The sequence below is a fragment of the Cryptomeria japonica genome, chromosome 3 (assembly GCF_030272615.1).
Source record: "Cryptomeria japonica chromosome 3, Sugi_1.0, whole genome shotgun sequence".
In the NCBI taxonomy this organism is placed as follows: Eukaryota; Viridiplantae; Streptophyta; class Pinopsida; order Cupressales; family Cupressaceae; genus Cryptomeria; species Cryptomeria japonica.
In genome coordinates, this window is record NC_081407.1 from 910,217,990 (window position 1) to 910,239,994 (window position 22,005).

Consider the following 22,005-nt stretch of genomic DNA (forward strand, 5'->3'; position numbering starts at 1 on the left):
TTTTCGGTCCCTTTCCAGGTCCCTCAATAAACATAGGAATAACCCTTCTAGCCCGATTCTCCATTGTGGGCTTCTGCTGCTCATCTATGAGCATTGCAAAACCCTCACCCTACTGGAAAATAAGAGTTTTTCTGCCTCTCCAGGCAAGAGAAAGATGGAAGAGGGAGAAACCAGCAAGGAGAAGGCATCCTCCAACAAAAAAAGGAAAAGTTTTCATGGGCTAGAAAGAGAGGAAATAGTTAAGGAAAGCAGCGAAATGGAGACGGATGACTCCAACGGTGAAGACAGCTGGAAAGATGAGGAGCTAGGTAATGAGGAAGAAAGTGGGGATATGAGCCTAGTCATGAAAGCCCTATCCTCAGGGAATGCCCTGGTAAGGACAATAGCCATCTAATGGAAGAAATGGATCTCAAGGATAACAAGGAAACCAAAATGAATTTCAAGAAGGAAACGAACAATGATTCTGAGAAGGACCTAACTAAGGATAGGGATAGCAAGGATAAGGAATGTGCTAGTAAAGGGCTTATCCTGGATAACCTCAAGAAACTCTCTGAGGTGAGAATGGATTATGATAGATGGACCTATGAGATCCTGAAAAACCTAGAAAAAAAGGGAATAAACTCGGATGAGAAGAGGGAGGATGAAAACAGAGAGCAGATTAAATGGAAGCAAGAAATGGAGCATAAGGTAAAATCACTGGAAGAGGGAAAAGAAGCAATGAAAAATCTAATGGACGTTATCCCAAGTATCCTCTCTATCGTCACTAAAAACTTGGAGGACATTGCCAAGGTCTTTGATCATACCTACACTCTGAATCCAGTTGTGGATCTTGACCTGGATGATGAGACTATCCAGACTGGAAGTGGTGATGCTACTCAGGTGGGCGGTACTACAAAGAGAACTAGAGCCAGCATCAAGAAAGTTGTGGCTACATCTGCTAAGGATCCCCTAACCTCAAAGACAACATTAAGGAGCTGCACGAAATTAGCAACACCCTAGCAAAAGCCTTAGAAAAAATCTGAATTCTGGAAGGCCTGCTGGCTTAATGGGGCTTTCTTGGGTTTTCTCTGGTCATCCATTGGTTTTTTGTGGTTCTGATCTTTTCTATTTCTTGTCGCTTTTGCTATTTTTGTTGTTTTAGTTCTATTTGTAAAGGGTTTCGGGGCCCCTTCAAAACCTTCTTTTTCCTTAATTAAAAACAATACTATATCTATGGCAGGTGTGAATGATAAGGGAAATAAATCAATAGCTCCTCCTAATCAAAATCTTAAAAATTTTACTGATCCTCTGCCCTCTCATACCTTTAATGTGATTGAGACTGAGTATAATTCTTTCTCCTATGAGGAATTCACTTCTATGGCTCTAAACTTGGTAAATATGGTAGAAAAAAAAGATACACCTAAGAATCCTTATATTATATTTGACCCTAGTGAGACCATTAGAGAACGTGATGGTCCTTTATACATAGTTGTGAAGGTTAAGGAATTCCCTTGCCATGACTCTCTTATTGATCCTTCTTGCATGGTTAACATCATCACTAAGGAGTATCTTTTTAATTTATGATTGCATAAACCACTATATGATGCTTCTAATGTAGTGGTGAAGTTATTTGATGGATTCTGTTGTCCTACTATTGGCTCTATCACCCTTCCTATTGAAGTTCATACTAAATCCATGGATGTTGACTTTGTTATCATACCTTCTTTCGAGCAATTATGTGTGAATTTGGGCTATCCTTGGCTATCTTCCATGAAGGCTATTGCTTCTCCAATCCATAAGTGTTTGAAATTTCCTCACAATGGATAAATCATAGCTATGAACCATAGCTTGTTTTGTTCATCTGAAAGAAGCCTTGGTGTTACTATTGATTTATTTTGGTCTAAGCAATTTCAATCTCTTCCATCAAGGAGCGATGCTCTTTTTCAATCTTATCAAAAATGGAAGAAAGATATGATCTTATCCTTAAGTCAACCTAAATCCCCAAAAATTGACATTCCTATCATACTTGAAGATGAAGTTCTTCCCCTCACAGATAGAACTAATCTCCCTCCTAAGGAATATCTTCAACCTATTCATATGGATGTGACTATGTCTTCTCCTAAGAAGAAAAAAAATATTCTTCCTAAGGTTAGACCTATACCTTCGCCTGATGATGGACCTGGTCTTCTTCCTACACCTAAAATTCCCCCTTTATATGGTGTAGTTCCACCTCCTTCCTCTTATGGAGAGAAGAGGCCTTCTTCTCCTCTTGTTCAACCTAAACCTTCAACTATAAAGGAGAGAAACATTCCTACTTTTTCAAGTGTTCCTCCTCCTTTTTAGCCTTCCACTAAGACTCGATGGAATCATTGTGCGATAGAATGCCGATGAAGACATCATGTTTGAGCTCATGAAGTTGTCCCTCAAAATACTCAATCTCCTAAGACTCCAACAATTGACATGATTCTCTTTTCTCCTAGGCAAGATATTCAATCTACATCTCCAAATCATAAGTTGCATAAAACATGTGATGGTTTTACTCCTATTCGTGTTCTTGCTCCTCTTTCTCTAAACTTTGATGAAGAAATGGGTGAAAATATTATTCGTGATGGAAATACAAATCCTAATGCTTCTGATAGTGAGTATGAATATGTTGATGTGGACAAGCATTTATCTACTGAATTTTCACAAATCCTAATCCTAGCTCAGAGAATTGAACAAAGTGACTTACAACATGAGCATAGTCCTTGTTTGGATCTTGTGATAGCTCCATCTATTATGCTCGATGTCACTCCTCTTGCATGTTTCTCACCTTCCCGAAATAGTGATCAACAAGATCAAGAGGTGGATGTTGTGCTAGATTAGCAATATTAGCACTATAGCTATTCTCTCTCTCTCCTTTCTTGCTCTTTTGTGACCATTCTTCTATGTGTATCCTTGTTCTTTTATTTTTCCCTCAATGTCTACTCGAGGATGATGTAGAGCATTGAGATCTCTTTTGGTCTATTTCATATTGACTCAAAAGATATCATCTCTTCCCTTTCTTCCAAGGTAGTGTCCTTCTTTAGGGAATGATGTTCATTATATGCACATATACATATATGATAGACATGAGTTATCATACAACATACTAAACCTTAGGAAAGCAAAACTACCTCATGCTTCATGTTTTGTGGCCGTTATCCTTGGGTTTATTCCTCACTTGGGGGGTAAATCCTTGTGATAATGTGCTCCCTCTCTTCTCTCTCTCTTGGGTGTATCCTACCTTAAATAAATCATTCCCGATAAGGTGCACATGATCTCTTTAATGTGGGGGCATACACTCTGCTCATAATCTTCCTTTTTTGATACTTAGAATTATTTAGTGAACTTGGCTTTGCTTCATAATCTTGGTATCTTTTTTGTGACTCCTAGTGAGGGGAACCTTGCTACTTGCAGGCACAGTTTTTCCTTCTTGTTCTTCCCTTATACTTCATTAGTTGATGTCGTAAGATCCTAAGTCCACTAGGGGCTTGGTGCATCTTGCCTCCTTGATGTGGTATAAGTCTTTCAATCTTGTTTCTTTGTACTTTACTGATAGTATTGGCATATGCTTATACTCTCGCTAAAGTAGGGGCTAAATGTAGTGTCATGAAATTGTGACCCTTGCAATTGTCGACCACATTAGGGTCCTCATGCATGCAATTCAAATTGCTAAGCTTGATCGGAAACCGGAGACTTGCTTGATGTCTAAGAACCACATCTTTCTTGCCCTCCGCATTTCCTAGACTACATCTTGTCTTGCAAAAAAGGGAGGGAAAGGGGTGTGGTGCCTCTATCCCCTACCCCATTTTGGGGAAAGACCCTTTTCAAATGTGCTTTAGAGGTTGCCCATTGAGTGAGAAGACTCCCCCAATGTTGGCCTTGTTGGCATATGCACACTCCAATGAGACATTGTATGTGATTGAAGGTTTTGTCATTGATAGTAACCTTGCAATCCTATGGCACTGGCAAAGGCAGTACATCGGTATCAATAGATCACACTCTACACCGGCACTCAAGACATCGACACCGAGACCAGCACAAAGAAAGGAAGTATACCGGCACAAAGGCCGATAGGATTTTGTTATATTATATTTTGTTTATTATTGTAAAAACTTTGTAAGCCAACTTGGAAAATTGTAAAATGACTCTTATATATAAAAGAGATCATTGTAGACATTTGAAAAGGAATATGAAAGAAATAAGGAAAAATATTAGGCAGACCCATTATGCAAAATATAGGCTAAAGGGTTTATGTAAGAAGCAGAGCAGCAACTGGTACTAGATCAGGCATTATAGATGCTATTGTAAAGTAGTACAAGATATTGGATTTGTATAATCCTCATTGTAAGTCAGTGAGACTTCACATTGAGTAGTGAGCTCTAGGTAGTTGGCCTTCCTGCATGTGCAGGCCCCTATTGTAAGTAATATTCTCTTATTGGCCAGTGAGTGAATATTGTGGGTCACAAATCCCACCGAGGTTTTTCCCACACCGGATTTCCTCGTTAAAACCTTATGTTATGGTGTGCTTTTCATGTGGATGTTCTTAATTCTATTTATTGCATTATTTCTTGCATACCGGTACACTGTTATAATATGTTCTGCATGTTTTAAGTCAAGAAATTCTAATCACCGGTTAGATACTGATTCACCCCCCCCCCTCTCAGTATCTATGGGATTTCTAACAATTGGTATCAAAGTTGTGTCCTCTATTTTCAGAAGCCTAACAACTTGAGGAAGATCTTGACACCGGTAAAGATGGAAAATCTGATGAAGCAACTTGAAGGAGCTCTTTCAAACTATGATGTAGAGAAATTGAAAAATATCAAACTAGAAGATGATTTAAGGGCAGCTCAGGATATCATTCAGGCACTTCAAGAGAATCTTACTGTTGCAAGAAATAAGAGAAGATAACTTTGTGAAAAATTGCAAAATGAGAATGATGAAAAGGAATCACTTAATGATATGATAAGCAAGTTGAAACAAGAGAACATGACAACAAAGAATGAGATGCAGGATATGACTATGAGATTTTGCAAAGAGATTGAGGATATGAAGAAGAATGAAGAAGAATTGACCAGAAGACTAAGTGATGTAGCAAATGAGAACACAAGACTTAGCTATGAAAATGACATGTTGAAGACAGATCTGATGCATACTCAGAATGACTCAAATGAACTGATGAGACAAAAAGAAGTCTTAGACAGAGAACTAGAAACTGCAAATCAACATAAAGAAAAATTCAAGAAAAGCTCAGAGGAACTTGGCACCTTTCTAAAGAATCAAAAACCTAAAGGTGACACTTCTGGAATTGGCTTTGAAGTTGGTGAAAGCTCCGGTACTGCAAATACTCAGGATCACAGCAAACCAGTAAGACAACCTAATGCTTATAAATTCAATGGAAAATGCTTTAACTATAATAAGTATGGTTATAGAGAAAATGAATGTAGATCTAGAAATTATTAGAATATCAACACACCCACCAATCAATGTTCAAAATGCAACAAAGTTGGTCACAACTCTGAAAACTGCATAATGAATGTGAGATGTTATGTTTGTGGAAGATTTGGACATTTATCTAATCAATGCAGAACACAAATAGGCATAGGTTATGGGAAAGCTATTCAGAAGAATAATGTAACTTGTTATGCATGTAACAAGATTGGGCATATTGCTAAATTCTATAGAAGTAAAGGAACACAGGTAGACAACAAAAGTTCTAGCTTGAAAGGTAAAGAAAAAGTTGAAGAGGTTAAGAAAGAATTCTCAAAACAATGGATTAGAAAAGCTGATCTAATTATTGGGAATACTCCTCCATCGGTAGAACAAGTCAATGCTTCACTGATAGGATAGAGCAGTGCTCCACTAGCAGGAACTTATTTATCTAATTGAAGAAATTTTCCTTAAGGGTTTGGCAATCTAATGACACATGTGCTATTATTCCCTTGGTTAGAGATAAGAAGTTGGAAATTACTTTTTACTGGTAGACAATGTTAAGTGAATACTTAACCAGCATGCATTTAATGTGGTAGATGGCAAAAAGACACTATAAAATTTAGTTTTTGGCTCCATTCCATTTCACCGAGATTTCAAACCTACGAAGAGCATGAAGATTCTGAGATAAGGCATTTCAAGCAAGAGGCAAGAACACTCCAAGCAATCATCCATCCTAAAGATAGTAAAAGGTATTTTATCATGGCATCCATCTCTGCATTTGAATATATAGAAAACCCTACTATTGTTGAAGTTATACAAAGACCTAGGCCCATATTTCAGTTAGTTCCTGAGGTAGCATAGAAAGATGATACCTTAGGTGCTTTTTCTCAAATTCCTAAGGGAGTTGTTTATGCTGAAGACCCCAAAATTTACATCCACTGCAACATTGAGGAACTAAGAGATGAAGAGATTAAAACCATGTTTAAAACTGTGATATGTGATGAATCCAACAATATAAAAGATGAACACAAGATCATTGAGACAATAGGATTCACAGAGATCCTTAGCATTCCTAAATTCCCCAAGGATGTGATTAGGATAGTCTTAAGCAGGGTACATGGTGAATTTTTCTAGTTAGATGCAATCCACAAAATCACTAAGGAAGCTGTGAAAGTTGTCACAGGGTTATCGACCACTGGTAAAAGGCCAGATAAAACTAAGAAGGTATCCAATGACCTAGTTACAAACCTAACTAGTGCAACATTTGACAAAAGGTCCCTAAGAGTTAATGATGTAACAGACATTAATGTGAGATTTATCAGCATGATATTAGGATATAAAGCTACTCATGCAAATAGACTCAATTCAGTTTCAAGTTTTTGAATTAAGAGTGCTTATGATATGGTCATAGATAATGTAAAGATTGATATATGTGAGTGGTTAAAGGATGAATTAATTGACAATCTTGGAAAGATTTAGAAGGACAAGAAAGGAACTTTCAGGTTTGGAAATCTATTAGTATGTCTGATGCTACATATAACCAAACAGGTTACCGGTATAGGCTACAAAGAACTTGGATATGATATACCGGTAGGTAAATAGTTAACAGAACTATTCAATAACATGGGAGAAGACAAGGAAAACAATATTCATGATTTCTTTCAAGCACTAAAGGCCAAAATGAAGAAAAGAATCAGGTTATCACAAAATATTGTCGACAAATACAAAGATGAAATATGCTTTGTAATCAAGAAGGATGAAATCTGGATGGAAGTAGTCATCCCTAGGACAGTTTGGGTAACTGAGATGGGCTATGAAACAGATGATCATATAATTGAAACATATGCTAAAGCACTTCTGGAAGCCCCCAGAGAACCTAAGGAAGAAATATTTGGTAGTGCAGAAACTATTGAAATCCAAATACAATCAAAGAAAAGAGTGAAAAAGGTTGAGGCAGTTGTAAGGAAATGTTCCAGACAAGCAAAGGCCATCAAAGAAGATGTGTTGAAGAAAACTAGTATAATAGAGGATGAGTTAGTGGCTCCACAACCTGAAACTCACCTATCATTGGTAGGTACCTCTTCGGAGAGTGATATGCTTGCAACTTTCAAAAGAGTTGTAAGGAAAAGAGATCCCTCACCAGCAACCACACCCTCACCCAGGAGGACAAGACAAAAACAACAAGCAGTGAGATCTCCGGTAAGAAAGGCTACACCAAAGAAGAAGAAACAGACACCCAAAAAGAAGAAGAGGACAAACAAAGACTTGGCCCCTCTTGATATACTACTGAATGAAATAATAGAGGAAGGTAAATTGAAGAATATAGAGAAAATATATGACACTTTAATAGCTGATGAAAAAGAACAAGTTGAAAACAATGTTATATTGCATATGGATATGTATAAGAAATTTTTGATGGAAGTAGTAAATGAAATTCCAATGAACTATTTAAGAGACTGGAAGCAAGAAGACAAGCAGTAATATTGGACAAGAAAATAAAGATTGAGAAGCTACTTGTTGTATATCCGGTAAATTCACCCAAAGAAATCAATGACCTAATTGCTCAAGCCAACCGGTTAGTATTTTCTACTACACACCGGCACATGGCTTTAATGGTTGGAAGAGTTAATGAGGTGACTGAGGAGACAAAAAATGGATGGGATATATTCCTAGTTGAAAAAGAAAAACAAGAAGAATACAGGAACCCCAAACCTATAAAAATTTATTAGAAAGATAGAGACAAGGGTAAAGGTAAAGTTGGTGGACCACCTAGTATCAAGGTTAAAGACAACTTACCCCCACCTCCTTTGATTACTCCACCGGTAAAAACAATAGCTATAAAAGATCAACCAGCAGCTGAGAGTATGGATGTAGAGGATGGTAATCCTAATCCTAAAGTCTTATATACTGTGGATGTTGATACTCAAAAGATCAACATTGTGGTAGACAAAGATATAGCTGATAAAACTGAAATAGCTAGTGAGCCTCCAGTAGCTGAGCAAACTGAAAACACACAAGAGAAACCGACAGATAACAAAGAGAAAAAGGTAGAGACTCAGACTCAGACTGAGACAATGCAACAAATAGAAAAACAAATAGAGAAAAAGGCTTCAGAACAGGAACAACAACAACAAAAACGGGAACCACAACAGGAACAAGAACAGGAACATAAGAAATAGTGCCACCGACAACTGGAGAAGTAGAAAAACCATTTCTTAAGAAAATGTAGACACAAATAGACCTACCAGAGGTCAATACAAGCTTGGTTACTTCAACTGGCGGTACTCAGAATGTTGGTTCATCATTAGGCTACAAATCAACTAATGTGACTGAGGTACTATTAGATTCAATCAAAAAGATAACAGACTGCAGCTCACAAGCTTATAAGGAAATTGATGATATCATACCAATTTTAAAGGTAATTGATCCTGACTATAATATAGACAATAAAGATTCTTTAGGACAACTTGATACACTATGTAAATATATCACAAAAAACATTGAGAAAATAAAGGAAGAGACATTGAAGGATAAAATAGAAATTGAAAAGCAGAAATTATTTGATGAGCAAATAAAGAAGTGTAACAGAGATTTTGACACAATTCTACCGGAATTGTGTAATTTATTGAAAGAGTACAAAACTCTGTACAAAGACAACTGTAAGACAAACTTTTTGACTATAGATATAGACAAGAAGATGAGAAAGGTACAGGATGAGATCAATAAACTTGCAGATAATTTTGTTAACTCACCTGATACACTATCAGTTTTTGAGGAGAAGATAACAAATTTTGAAGAAGATTTACTTAAATTGAAAGAGAGAAAGAAAGAATAGTGAATAAGGCAAAGCATTTGAGATTAAAACTAAGTCCAAGATTGGACTATCTAGCATCACTGCGAAAGGAAGTATATGAGGCACTAATACAGGGACAAAAAACACTAGTAGAGCATTTGTAGCATCTCACCGGTACAGTTAAGAGAATAGAGACAACAATATGAGATAGTAAAAAGTTTATGGAGAGTATAAACTTGATTTTGGTGGATCTATTTCAAATTGTAACTTTCTAGTTACAAGGTTGAAACTACAAACTCTACTGACATCTTGACAACCTTTGTCATTGACGCCAAAGGGGGAGTAATGGGATAAGAAAATTCAATATCACAGGAATCATATGCTCAGGGGGAGCACACACATTTTTGGTAACTTTTTTGGACTTCACATTTTTTATACACTTTTGAAATTTCTCATGAGTGTTGCCATCAATGCCAAAGGGGGAGATTGCTGGCATATGCACACTCCAATGAGACATTGTATGTGATTGAAGGTTTTGTCATTGATGTAAACCTTGCAATCCTATGGCACCGGCAAAGGTAGTACACCGACATCAGTAGATCACACTCTACACTAGCACTCGGGACACCAACACCGGCACCGACACAAAGAAAGGAAGTATACCGGCACAGAGGCCGACAGGATTTTGTTATATTATATTTTGTTTATTATTGTAAAAACTTTGTAAGCCGACCTGGCAAATTGTAAAATGACTCTTATATATAAAGGAGATCATTGTAGACATTTGAAAAGGAATATGAAAGAAATAAGGAAGAATATTAGGCAGACCTATTATGTGAAATATAGGCTAAAGGGTTTATGTAAGAAGCAGAGCAGCAACCGGTACTGGATCAGGCATTATAGATGCTATTGTAAAGCGGTACAAGATATTGGATTTGTATAATCCTCATTGTAAGTTAGTGAGACTTCCCATTAAGCAGTGAGCTCTAGGCAGTTGGCCTTCCTGCATGTGTAGGCCCCTATTGTAAGTAATATTCTCTTACTGGCCAGTGAGTGAATATTGTGGGTCACAAATCCCACCAAGGTTTTTCCCACATTGGGTTTCCTCGTTAAAACCTTGTGTTATGGTGTGCTTTTCATGTTGATGTTCTTAATTCTGTTTATTGCATTATTTCTTGTATACAGGTACATTGTTATAATATGTTCTGCATGTTTTAAGTCAAGAAATTCTAATCACCGGTTAGATACTAATTCACCCCCCCCCCCTCTCAGTATTTGTGGGATTCCTAATAGGCCTGCATCGAAAAATCAGTCAATTAGCCCTAAATGACAAGTATTTAAGTCACATTTCCCCTCCCATTTGGAAAAACTTAAATAAGGTTGGATATAACATAGATACATGAGATCATATATTCAAGCATTCAAGAGAATTCAAGCATTGTTTTCCAACATTGAGCATTTTCAAGTCTCCCTTTCAAGGCTAGGTGTTGCATTCAAGTCAAGGATTCAACCATTGAAGAGGAGATTCATTCCAACATTCAATTTCACACAAGAAAATCTACCTACATTCTATCTAAAACCTCCCTTGAGGTGATTTACGTTTCAGTCTTTCATTTACATTTACTTTCAAGTACTTTCTTTCATCATTTGGTAAACTGGGGTTTGACCTGAAGGCACACACCCAATCCCAACACATTTCTCTCTCTTTTCTGTGTGTAGGTTGCAGGTTCACAGCTATACTTTTGGATTCAAGCTCCATTTGTAGAGGCAGAAAACCCCTTTTTGTTTCACAGATGTTTTGGAGGACCGTGTACACTCCCACCATGGTCCAGGCAACTTTTCCTCAAATTCACAGGGTAACTTTGTCTCGACAAATTATTGCCAGATCCAAGTGCACAACTTCATCCTATGTTTCTATCTTAAGTTATAATCAAATCTTTGTCACTTTTTCACTTGGTCATAAGAACACAATTCAATCAATTCAAATCTCAATCTTAGAAGAAGGGATTAACTTACCATCACTCAAAATTCAGTCTCTTTCTCTAGAGGTTGAATCTAGTGTATTTAACCCCTCTTCCAATGTAATGTGGAAAATATGTTTGAAGAGAAATCTGAAGTGGAACTTTTATCTCTCCTCAAAGGGAAGAAAAGATTTTCTCTCGATATCTCCCTCATTCACCTTTTCCCAACATTACAAGAATAACCAAGAAATATTCCTTCATCACATCTAGGATCAAACTTTCTAATGGAATCATCTCTTTTGATATAGCATTTACTACCAAAGATTCTGACATACTTAACTATTGGTGTATGACCAAACCATAACTCATAAGATGTCTTACCATTGTCTCCTTTGATATGAACTCTATTGAATGTGTATATTGTCGTGCTTACAACTTCTCTCCAGTAGACATGAGGTAGAATAGCTTCCATCATCATAGTTCTAGGTACATCCAAGATAGTTATGTTCTTCCTTTCCACAACTCCATTCTACTGAGGTGTTTGGGGTGCAGACAATTGTCTCCTTATCCCATTCTTCTCACAATAGTTGTTAAATTCACCGGATGTGAATTCTCCACCATGATCTGACTTTAAGCATTTAATATTTAATCCTATCTTTGTCTCAACTTTAGCTTTAAATATTTTAAAATTTTCAAATGCTTCAAACTTCTCTCTTAGAAAAGTAACCCACATCATTCTTCAATAGTCATCAATGATTAGCATTAAATATCTATCACCCTGAAAACTTTTTCTTCTAGTAGGACCACACAAATCAATAAGAATAAGATCAAGAACATCATTAGATTTGTCTTGTATACTCTTAAAAGAATTTCTGATTTGCTTTTGCATTTGACATTCCTTACATACCGGATTATAGGGCTTTACAATATTAGGTATATGTCCAACTACCTTAGTAGAACTGATTTTCACAATGCAATCAAAATTCACATGACACAATCTCTTATGCCATAGCCAACTCTCATCAACTTGTGCAATCAAACATGTCTTCTGACCGAAGTTCAAATGAAAGATGTTACCTTTAGTCTGTGTACTAGTTGCAATCTCAAATTCAAATCTCTTGATAATCTTGCATTTTTCATCCTTTAACTATAACTGAAGTCCCTTATCCACCAACTGTTCTACACTCAAAAGATTATGCCTTAAACCTTCAACATAATAAACAATATTGTAGACACCTAAAATTAATATTTAATTAATTTAACCCTATCAATATAATTAATTGACTTAATTGTGTTATCCTTATTCTTATCAGTGTTAATTAAATCTAATTTAATTAATTCTATTAGTATTGTCCAATAATTAATTTATCAAATAAATTAATTATTCCCCTATTCTTCTAAAGTCCCCTCCAATAATTATTTCCTCTAAACCCACTCAGTTAATTAATTTTAATTAATTAACCCATTCATGTGATTCCTACTCATCGCTTTTCCTAATCCTACTCAACCTAATTAATCCTTCTACAATCTCTCATAATCATGCTTATCATTATTCTCCAATTTTTAGTTCCCACTCATGTCACATCAACATTGAGTCTCTCAAAGAAATTCAAATTTATTTGAATCCCTCAATGCATCCTTATTTTGGAATTTTTAATTCCTCATTTTGAATTCAAATTTTCTTTCCCCCCTCTTCTCAAGGAATTTAATATTCCTATTTATTTTCCCAAGGCACCCTAGATCCATGTCTTCTATCTCAAATCAATCTCAACCCTCCATAAGGAAATCAATCTTGGCCATTCCTTGGCCTCCTCCAATCTATAAGTTGGAGATCATTTCCTCCTCAAAAAATCATCTTCTTCATAGCATCCTCATTTTGCTTCTTTCTTCTTCTATCTTCTATTACCATGCCATCATAATGTCTTCATGATCCTCTATCCAATCCTCTCCTCATCTATCTATCACAATCCAATCCAAATATTTATCCAACAATCTTGTCAAAGCAAAGGAGAGCCAACCACATCAAGCAATCTAGGAGCAAATCAACATCAAGTTGGAGGCATTTGGGCACACTTCAACTTCATCCAAGCTCCATTGAAGAAGAAGGGGAAAGAAAGGTATAATTGAGTTTTTATTGCATTGTTTGTGTTTCATTCTTTTTTGCTTGTTTATTTGCAATCTAACCATCTTATTCTCCTTCTAGGAATTTTTACCCTTTTCATTGTGGCACACTCTGTGGGACCCACATCCCTGGAATTTAATCTTTTTTTGAGTTTTTGTGAGTTTTGATCGCACGTATCAGAATAGCGTGAGCATCTATAAATTAGCGTGATCGCTTCACGTTCAACATGAGTGACAGGGTTTTCAACGTGTGCACACGCGCATTAGCATGACCACTAGAAATTCAAATTGTTTTAACCCACTTCTTCACAGGCCTGCACATCAGCGCAAGCGCTACGGGAATAGCACGTCCACTTCTAGATTTTTCTCATCTACTTTCAGCAAAATCTCCTTTTCCTTCTTGTTTTTTCTCTCTTTATTTCATATTAAATAGCATAAAAATACTAAAAAGGCAAAAACTCTAGAAAAACAAAAAAAATTAGTTAATTTTGGTCTAACTAGTATCTCTTTTTTGGTAGTCTCGTTTCAGCGTGAGCGCCCTGCGAATAGCATGGGCGCTCTGCTAGGTTTCCCGCTTAATTTTTAATTTTTAAATTTCAAATCTCTGTTGTATGTACTAACCTGCTTCAGCACGACTGTTTCTAACAAAATCCCACTCATTTTTGAATTTCTAACTGCTAACTTGTTTTGATTTCTTTTTGTTTTAGCGAAAGTGCAAGCGCTTCAATGCAACTAAATCAGAACAACATGACCACACAGGTATAAATCAACATTTCCTTTGGTTTCTATATTTTTATTTTTTTCCTGCATTTCCTGTTTTTTAATTTTTGGCCCACTTTAGCACGTACGTAGGCGTTTCAGTGCCTGCGCAAGCACTTATCAGTGTGAGTGCTATTTCTGCAAAGCTATATCTACTAATCACATTTTTATGATTTTTGTAGGTTTATTCGATTGTCCAAGACATAGAAACAAAACTACTGATCTGATTTTCTACAGGTTGCCTTGGAGACTTAACTAAACCTTGTGTTTTCACTTTTTAGGCACTTAGAATTAATTAGGGGGTAAATGAAACATTGTTTTCCGTGTTTGTGAAAAGAGTAAAGGTAGGTGAGTATGCTCTTGTCTATCTAGATGATCAAAAATTCAAAACCTCCAAGATTTTCATGTTTATTGCATGTTTACCCTTAGCAAGCCTACACTCCCAAGTTTCTCTTAGAGCTGGTGAGAGGGGAATGACCTAAGAGAGTAGACCCAGACCTGGGGATCCCAACTCACTATAATAAATAGGCCATTTGGAACAAAAGACTCAATGGTTGGGGCTATTTGAGAGTTCACTCTCACATTGAGTGCTTAGTAGGATCGTAGAGATCTCAATCATGCTTGCATGACTACTAGGTTCTTGGTGCTTCTTCGGGCTATATGCCTCAATTGTTCTTGCACAACTACGAAGGGTGGTTCCTAACGAGAATCCATACTAAACACCTTGTGCGTAGTGGCAAAAAATCTTCTCGTCATTCATGCAGGAGGTCAGACCTTCGAAGACACCCATATTTTTACGACCCTTAGTAGAGACACAAAGTTTGTCATGGGGAGTTTTCATGGGAACTAATGCTTGGCTACCCCAGAGAAGTGAGTGTCGTGGAGGGGAGCTAGTGGGGTCAAGCATCTAAGTTTGTGCTTTGGGTAAGTGTAGCTGGGAAACCAATTGGGATCCATTGACTACTGTGTTTTCTCACCCTAGGATATGTTGTGAAGGAGCATGAGTGTCTTTTGATTCTAACTTCGTTTGACCATTGTGTTTTCTTTACTTGACATCTCTTGCCAAGTCCATCCACCACAACAAATCAATCATCCCTCTTTCCAAATTCCATCTTGTCATCATCAAATCTTTAATCCATTTATATCTATCTGAGAAATTCTCCAATCCCCAATCAACTTTCATCCATTCAAACAATCATCCTCCCTCAACCAATATTTTTGTCCAAATCATTCATCCAACTTTGGGTAGCCTCCCCCTTTATTCTTGCCATTATCTATCAATTCTTTCATAATCATTCTCCCTCTAATTCAATCAAATCTCCAAAATTCCAATCAATCAAATTAATCCATCTTTCTAACCCAATTATTCAATCCCTCATCAACCAATCAACCAATCCAATCCAATGCAATCAAGTCATAATCGAAGGACTAATCCAATCAAATCAAGTCCTAATCCAAGGACCAATCCAATCAAATCAATTCCAATCCAAATCAAATCCAATCAAATTTGACCCATCATCATTTGAAGCCAAGTCCTAGTCCTCATATTCATCCAATTCCCATCTAATCCTTCATTCTCAACATTGCTACCCATAATTTGAAAGCTTGGTATGAGAAGATGCTCATGGAAGTTCACAAACCACCTCAACATGCGTACCAAGTCAATCCCATAATCTCTCATCTAGCTATCATACCTTCATCCATCTCACCTCAACACATTGCACCTAATCTCAATTTGTATCATATCTCTTATCCTTCCTCTACCTTTTACAAGGGAAATACATATTATTCCCCATCCATATCTCCATATTATCCCCCATCCACATATATACCTTCATCTCTCCTCTCATCTACATCCCAATCCCCATCATTTTACAACGCATTCATTACCTCTACTCCTCATCCAAATCCTTTACTCCATATTACTCCAATCATTAATCCTAATTCTCCAATCCATTATCCCAATCCTCCATCTAATCCTAATACTCTAAAATCCATATTATCCACATCCTCCAAATTCATCATTCATAATCTTATCCAAGCCATTCTAGCAAAGGAGACAAAATCCCCACCTCAAAACAAAGTTGCCAAGTCTCTTCAAGTCCTCCATCCACCCCAATCACCTCTACCTCAAAAAAAATCTCAATACCTCACACTTCTTGATACCCCCATTCCTCCATCTACTCACATCGAAGCTTCTATGTCCTCCTCCATCACACAATCCCCACAACTCCAAACATGTCAAAATCTTGTTCAAAAGCATGCTAGCATAGAATACTCTCCATCTAATGATCCCATCTCCTCCACTTCCTCTCATAATCATATGATTCATCTATCCAACCCTCTCCTTCCATCACATGATTATCTTCCATCTCATGATCCAATCACCCCTCCCACTCCATCTCATGATACCCTCCCTAGTCAAGATCAAAGTATCCCTTCATCTCCATATCATGATCCCAATCCATCTAAAGATCCCAATATTCCTTCCACATCTCATCCCCCTCAAAATGGACTGGCATCTTGTTTCTGAAATAATAAGGGTCCTCAAGCTAAAGCTCAAGATACTGGTACATCCTATATTCCTTCTAAATCCAAAAGTCCTTCATGCAAATCAAATTCTCATCATCCCCCATCATCCACATCCATTTTGGGACCTTATATTCAAAACTAAATCCTCCATTCCTTCTATCCATTTTGGATCCTTACATCCCCTCATCCACTATCCCTAAGCAAGATCAACAACGACACACATGTTTGAATTTCTTCCAACAATCTCCCTCCATCATCCCATCTACAAAATACATAAGTCCTCCATCCCCATCCACCCATCCTATTTCTCTTGGAAGCAATTTGGATGCCAAATCTAAAAAATATAAAGTTAAAAATTCACAAGAATCAAAGGATCAACATGTCCCCTCAAAACGAAATGCTCAAAAGAAAATATGATCCGAAAGAAAGGAAAATCAAAAAGGCCACAAAGGCCCCAAAAGAAAAATTCAAGAACTGTGTGGATTCCCAAACTACTCAAAGAAGTAATGCATTCCAAAGTAAAACCAAAATTGGCATCCAAACTTGCTAATCCAAAAGATTCATCCATTCATAAATCAAACACTCCACCATCTTCAAAATCCATTTTGGGTCCTTATGTCCCAAAATCCACCATCCCAACTCCATCATCCCCCTCTTCTATTTTGGGTCCACATTTCCCAAAATCCACACTTTATCCTCTATCTAATTCAAAACACTCTCCCCCACTACTCCATCACCCTTCAAGGTGTGTTCCAATTTTGATCTTCTACAAATTCTTCCAAACCCCATCCATTATCCACCATCCATTTTTCACAATCCCATTCTGTTAGTCCAATACTTTCCATCCTTGTCTTCCATCCCCTATCCATTTCATTGTTATCAACATCTATGAGCATACCTCCAATTCAAATAAATACTAAGAGATACCATCCATGGAGATATATGCTTGAGTCCCCCCTTCCTCCTTCACACATCCACTATCTTCCATATCCACTCATCCTCATTCTTATTCATCCAAACTATTTTAATAATTCAAAATAAAAAAAAAAAGAAAAAATACAAAAAAATCAGAAAAAAGTAAAGAAAAATCATTTCATCCAATGGTGAAAACCACTTCTTATGGTGCCTTGAGTAAGTACCATGATGAAAACTTGGCAACAAGCATCATGTGTAATTCCCTCCTCTTGCACGCTACACTTGGGGGCAAGCTTCATCCATGTAATCAACCCATTCATCGACATCCTATATAAGTCCATTCGTCTTTCCTATCTTTGATCTTGAGTATCCTATCCATATCCTCCATCTCATATCCCTCATCCTATCAAAATTAATCCTCCATTATTATCTTTGGTCTTGATCATATAGAGGCAAAATAATGTATATGCATGTAGGAAAAATAATGTATATGCATGCATTCTTTGGAAAACACAAGCCTTAAATACTCTACCATCCATATCCATTACATAGTATCCTTCAAACTCATACATCTCCATCCACAATCCTCATGTTCTTAATTCCACTACCTCTAATGCGGGGCATTTCACACCTTTAATCATAGTCCTTGGGTCTCCATCATCCTACCCTCCATCCATTATTCCTCCATTTCCTATCCATATCCATCCACTTGATCTATCTATCCAAATAATATCTTTGTCCATTCATCCATCCATTCTCTTACTAATCCTTGGTTCTCCCTTGTCATTGGTTCTAGTCCATCTATCCTATCCACCAATCCACCCCATCCTATCCAATTTCTACTCCAATCTTATAACATCTAATCCTATTCTCCATCTCTTCCAATTCAACCATTAATCCCATCCCCAATCCAATCATATTCAATCATCCATCCCCCTTTTCATCCTATCTAATCATTTATCCTTCTTCCAGTCCTATCCAATCCATAAAAATGAGCATTCCCATGTTGATCTTACATTGACTTGCGCCTAATCCAAGCACCAATCCATACTATGCTAATCAAATCTAAGCAGCAATCCTCTCATTTGTGAATCTTGTACATCCATCCATCAATCTATCCACACCTTGCCCATAAGGATGAATCCTTCCCATGTTTTGTAGTTTATCTAAATCCATCACCTACCCATCGGGATGCCTCCTTCCCTAGTCCGATAGTTTATCCAAATCCATTTCCTACTCTTGGCAAGAGATGTCAGTTGGTCATGTGCATGTTGTTTGCAAGCTTGAGCTTTTGGCTTTGTTTTCATCTTGTGTCCTAGGACTATACTTGTTCAGGACTGCCTTGATCATCCTATATCTTGGTATGTCTTGGCTGGTGTATAATGGGGCATATTTTTCATAGCATGATGTGTTTGAAGGTCTTCATTGTATGAACTGGCAACCCTACATTAGTGTTATCAATACTTGCATGATTTTTTGCAAGGCATTCCTATTTGACTAAGTATCAATCCACGCCTTAGATCTTCATATCATCCTAGTTCTTATAATCAGTGGTGTAGACTATCCATGGCAATATCAAATCTAGGTTTTCTCTCCATTATCTGCTCAACAAAAAATCCTATCCACTCATTTCATTCCATTCATCCATCTCATTACATTTAGAGATTCCAATTTATCCATCCATCTTCATCCTCCTCCTCTCTTAACCTAGTATTCTAATCCATTTTGAGAGCACACCCGTGTTCTTTGAACCCACATGTCCTCTCGAGTGAGCATACAACTACTTCCTCGTCATCATTCTTCCTCATCTCATGACTAGGGCATCATGATACTAGTCTGTATCCTTTTCTTCCACTATGTTTTATTCTTCTTTGATATAACATAATTTCACAATGCTATATCAAAGAGGGGCAAAATGTAGACACCTAAAATTAATATTTAATTAATTTAAGTCTGTCAACATAATTAATTGACTTAATTATATTATCCTTATTCTTATCAGTGTTAATTAAATTGAATTTAATTAATTCTATCACCATTGTCCAATAATTAATTTATCAAATAAATTAATTATTCCCCTATTCTTCTAAAGTCCCCTCCAATAATTATTTCCTCTAAACCCACTTAGTTAATTAATTTTAATTAATTAACCTATTCATGTGATTACTACAAATCACTTTTCCTAATCCCACTCAACCTAATTAATCCTTCTACAATCTCTCATAATCATGCTTATCATTATTCTCCAATTTTTAATTCCCACTCATGTCACATCAACATTGAGTCTCTCAAAGAAATTCAAATTTCTTTGAATCCCTCAATGCATCCTTATTTTGGAATTTTGAATTCAAATTTCCTTTCCCCCCTCTTCTCAAGGAATTTTATATTCCTATTTATTTTCCCAAGGAACCCTTGATCCATGCCTTCTATCTCAAATCAATCTCAACCCTCCATAAGGATATCAATTTGGCCCTTCCTTGGATTCCTCCAATCTATAAGTTGGAGATCATTTCCTCCTCAAAAAATCATCTTCTTCATAGAATCCTTATTCTACTTCTATCCTCTTCTATCTTATATTACCATGCCATTATAATGTCTTCATGATCCTATATCAAATCCTCTCCTCATCTATCTATCACAATCCAATCCAAATATTTATCCAACAATCTCATTGAAGAAAAGGAGAGCCAACCACATCAAGCAATCTAGGGGAAAATCAACATCATGTTGGAGGCATTTGGGCGCACTTCAACTTCATCCAAGCTCCATTGAGGAAGAAGGGGAAAGCAAGGTATAATTGAGTTTTTATTGCATTGTTTGTGTTTCATGCTTTTTTGCTTGTTTATTTGTAATCTAACCATCTTATTCTCCTTGTAGGATTTTTTAGCCTCTTCAATTATCACTGTTATTTTTACCATCTAGTGATATTGTTCCTCTTCCCTTAATCATGTATGCTTTGTCATCTCCAAATCTAATGACCACCATCAAATTATTTCAAAGATAAGAAGTTCCTTTTATATCTAGTCATATGATGTGAACATCCACTATCAATTACCTATTAATCCTTTTCTTCAATTTTAGCAGCAAGGGCCATCTCTTTAGGTACTAGATCATCTTCCTTGATAGCCAAAAATACCCATTCCTTTCCATTTTTTGATCCACTAGCAGAATCTTGTGTCAGTTCATCATCATAATCAGTCACACCTTCCTAATCAGCAAAGTAGCATGATTTGTCTTTCTTCCTCCTGTACTTATGCTTGTTCTGATAATAATGGTTAGGCCTAAAAGATCTTCTAGCTCTTTCTTCAAAGCTTGAATTCCTTTCAGGATGTCTAGATGCAAAATGACCTATCTTATTGCATGCAAAGCATTTAAAAGTTGATTTTCCTTCATACTTACTTCATGTCGGTCCTTTAGGTACTCTTCTAGAAAGTAAGCCTTCAAGTTGCTCAAATTCTTCATCTTCTTTCTTCATATCCTCTAGTTCCTTCGCATATAAATCTTTCCAATCACTCTTGCCAGTAGATGATGTAGATGCATGAAAAGCAGGTTCAGATTTTATAGCTCCAGAAGGTCCAAATTCCTCAAGTTCAAAAGCAAATAACTTCCCAACCAAGGTATCCCTATTAACGGAGGTGTTTTCCATAGTTCTTAGCTCATTAATTATAGTAGCCTTCATCTTATAAGTCAGTCGCAAATCTCTCAGTACTTTAGAAACTATTTTATCTTCACTCAGAGATCCACCACAATATTGAATTCCCATAACAATCTCATTAACTCTCTCCATAAAAGAAGTAATCCTTCCATCTTCTTCCATCTTTAGGTTCTCATACCTCACCCAGTTACCATCAAGTTTAGCAATTTTAATAGTAGGTTCACCTTCATTCAGAGTCTCCAATTTGTCCCATATAGCCTTTGCAGTTGATTTATCAGTTAGTCCCATTATTTGTTGATTAGTAAGTGTACACAAAAGGGCTTCTCTAGCTCTAAAATGATTCTCAAGCTCCTTATCTAGGCCTGTTGGAGGAGGATTGTTAGATGCTAGATTAAAATGTGTTACTCCTTCCTTAGTGATCTCCCAAATTTACTTTCCAAGACATCTTAAATGAGTCTCCATCTGAATCTTTCATACCCTATAATTTGTTCCATCAAGCGTAGGAATTTATCTTTAGAAAATAGTTGTAGATGTATTTGATGAACTTGAACTGTTAGATGCCATAGGATCTTCCTCAAGAATTTAATCATATATAGAGAGGACCAAGCTCTGATACCAACTGTTAGACAATTCAAATAACTAGAGGACAACTGAGAGGGGGTGGTGAATCAGTTGTCAATAGATTAAAGAAATTTAAACATTCAAATTCTTATTATCGAAACACATAAACCCAATACCGGAATGCATAAACCAAATACTAGAATAACTGATATAGAAATTAATCATAAATATAAATCACAAAATAGTTACCATCCATCCAAAACACATGACAC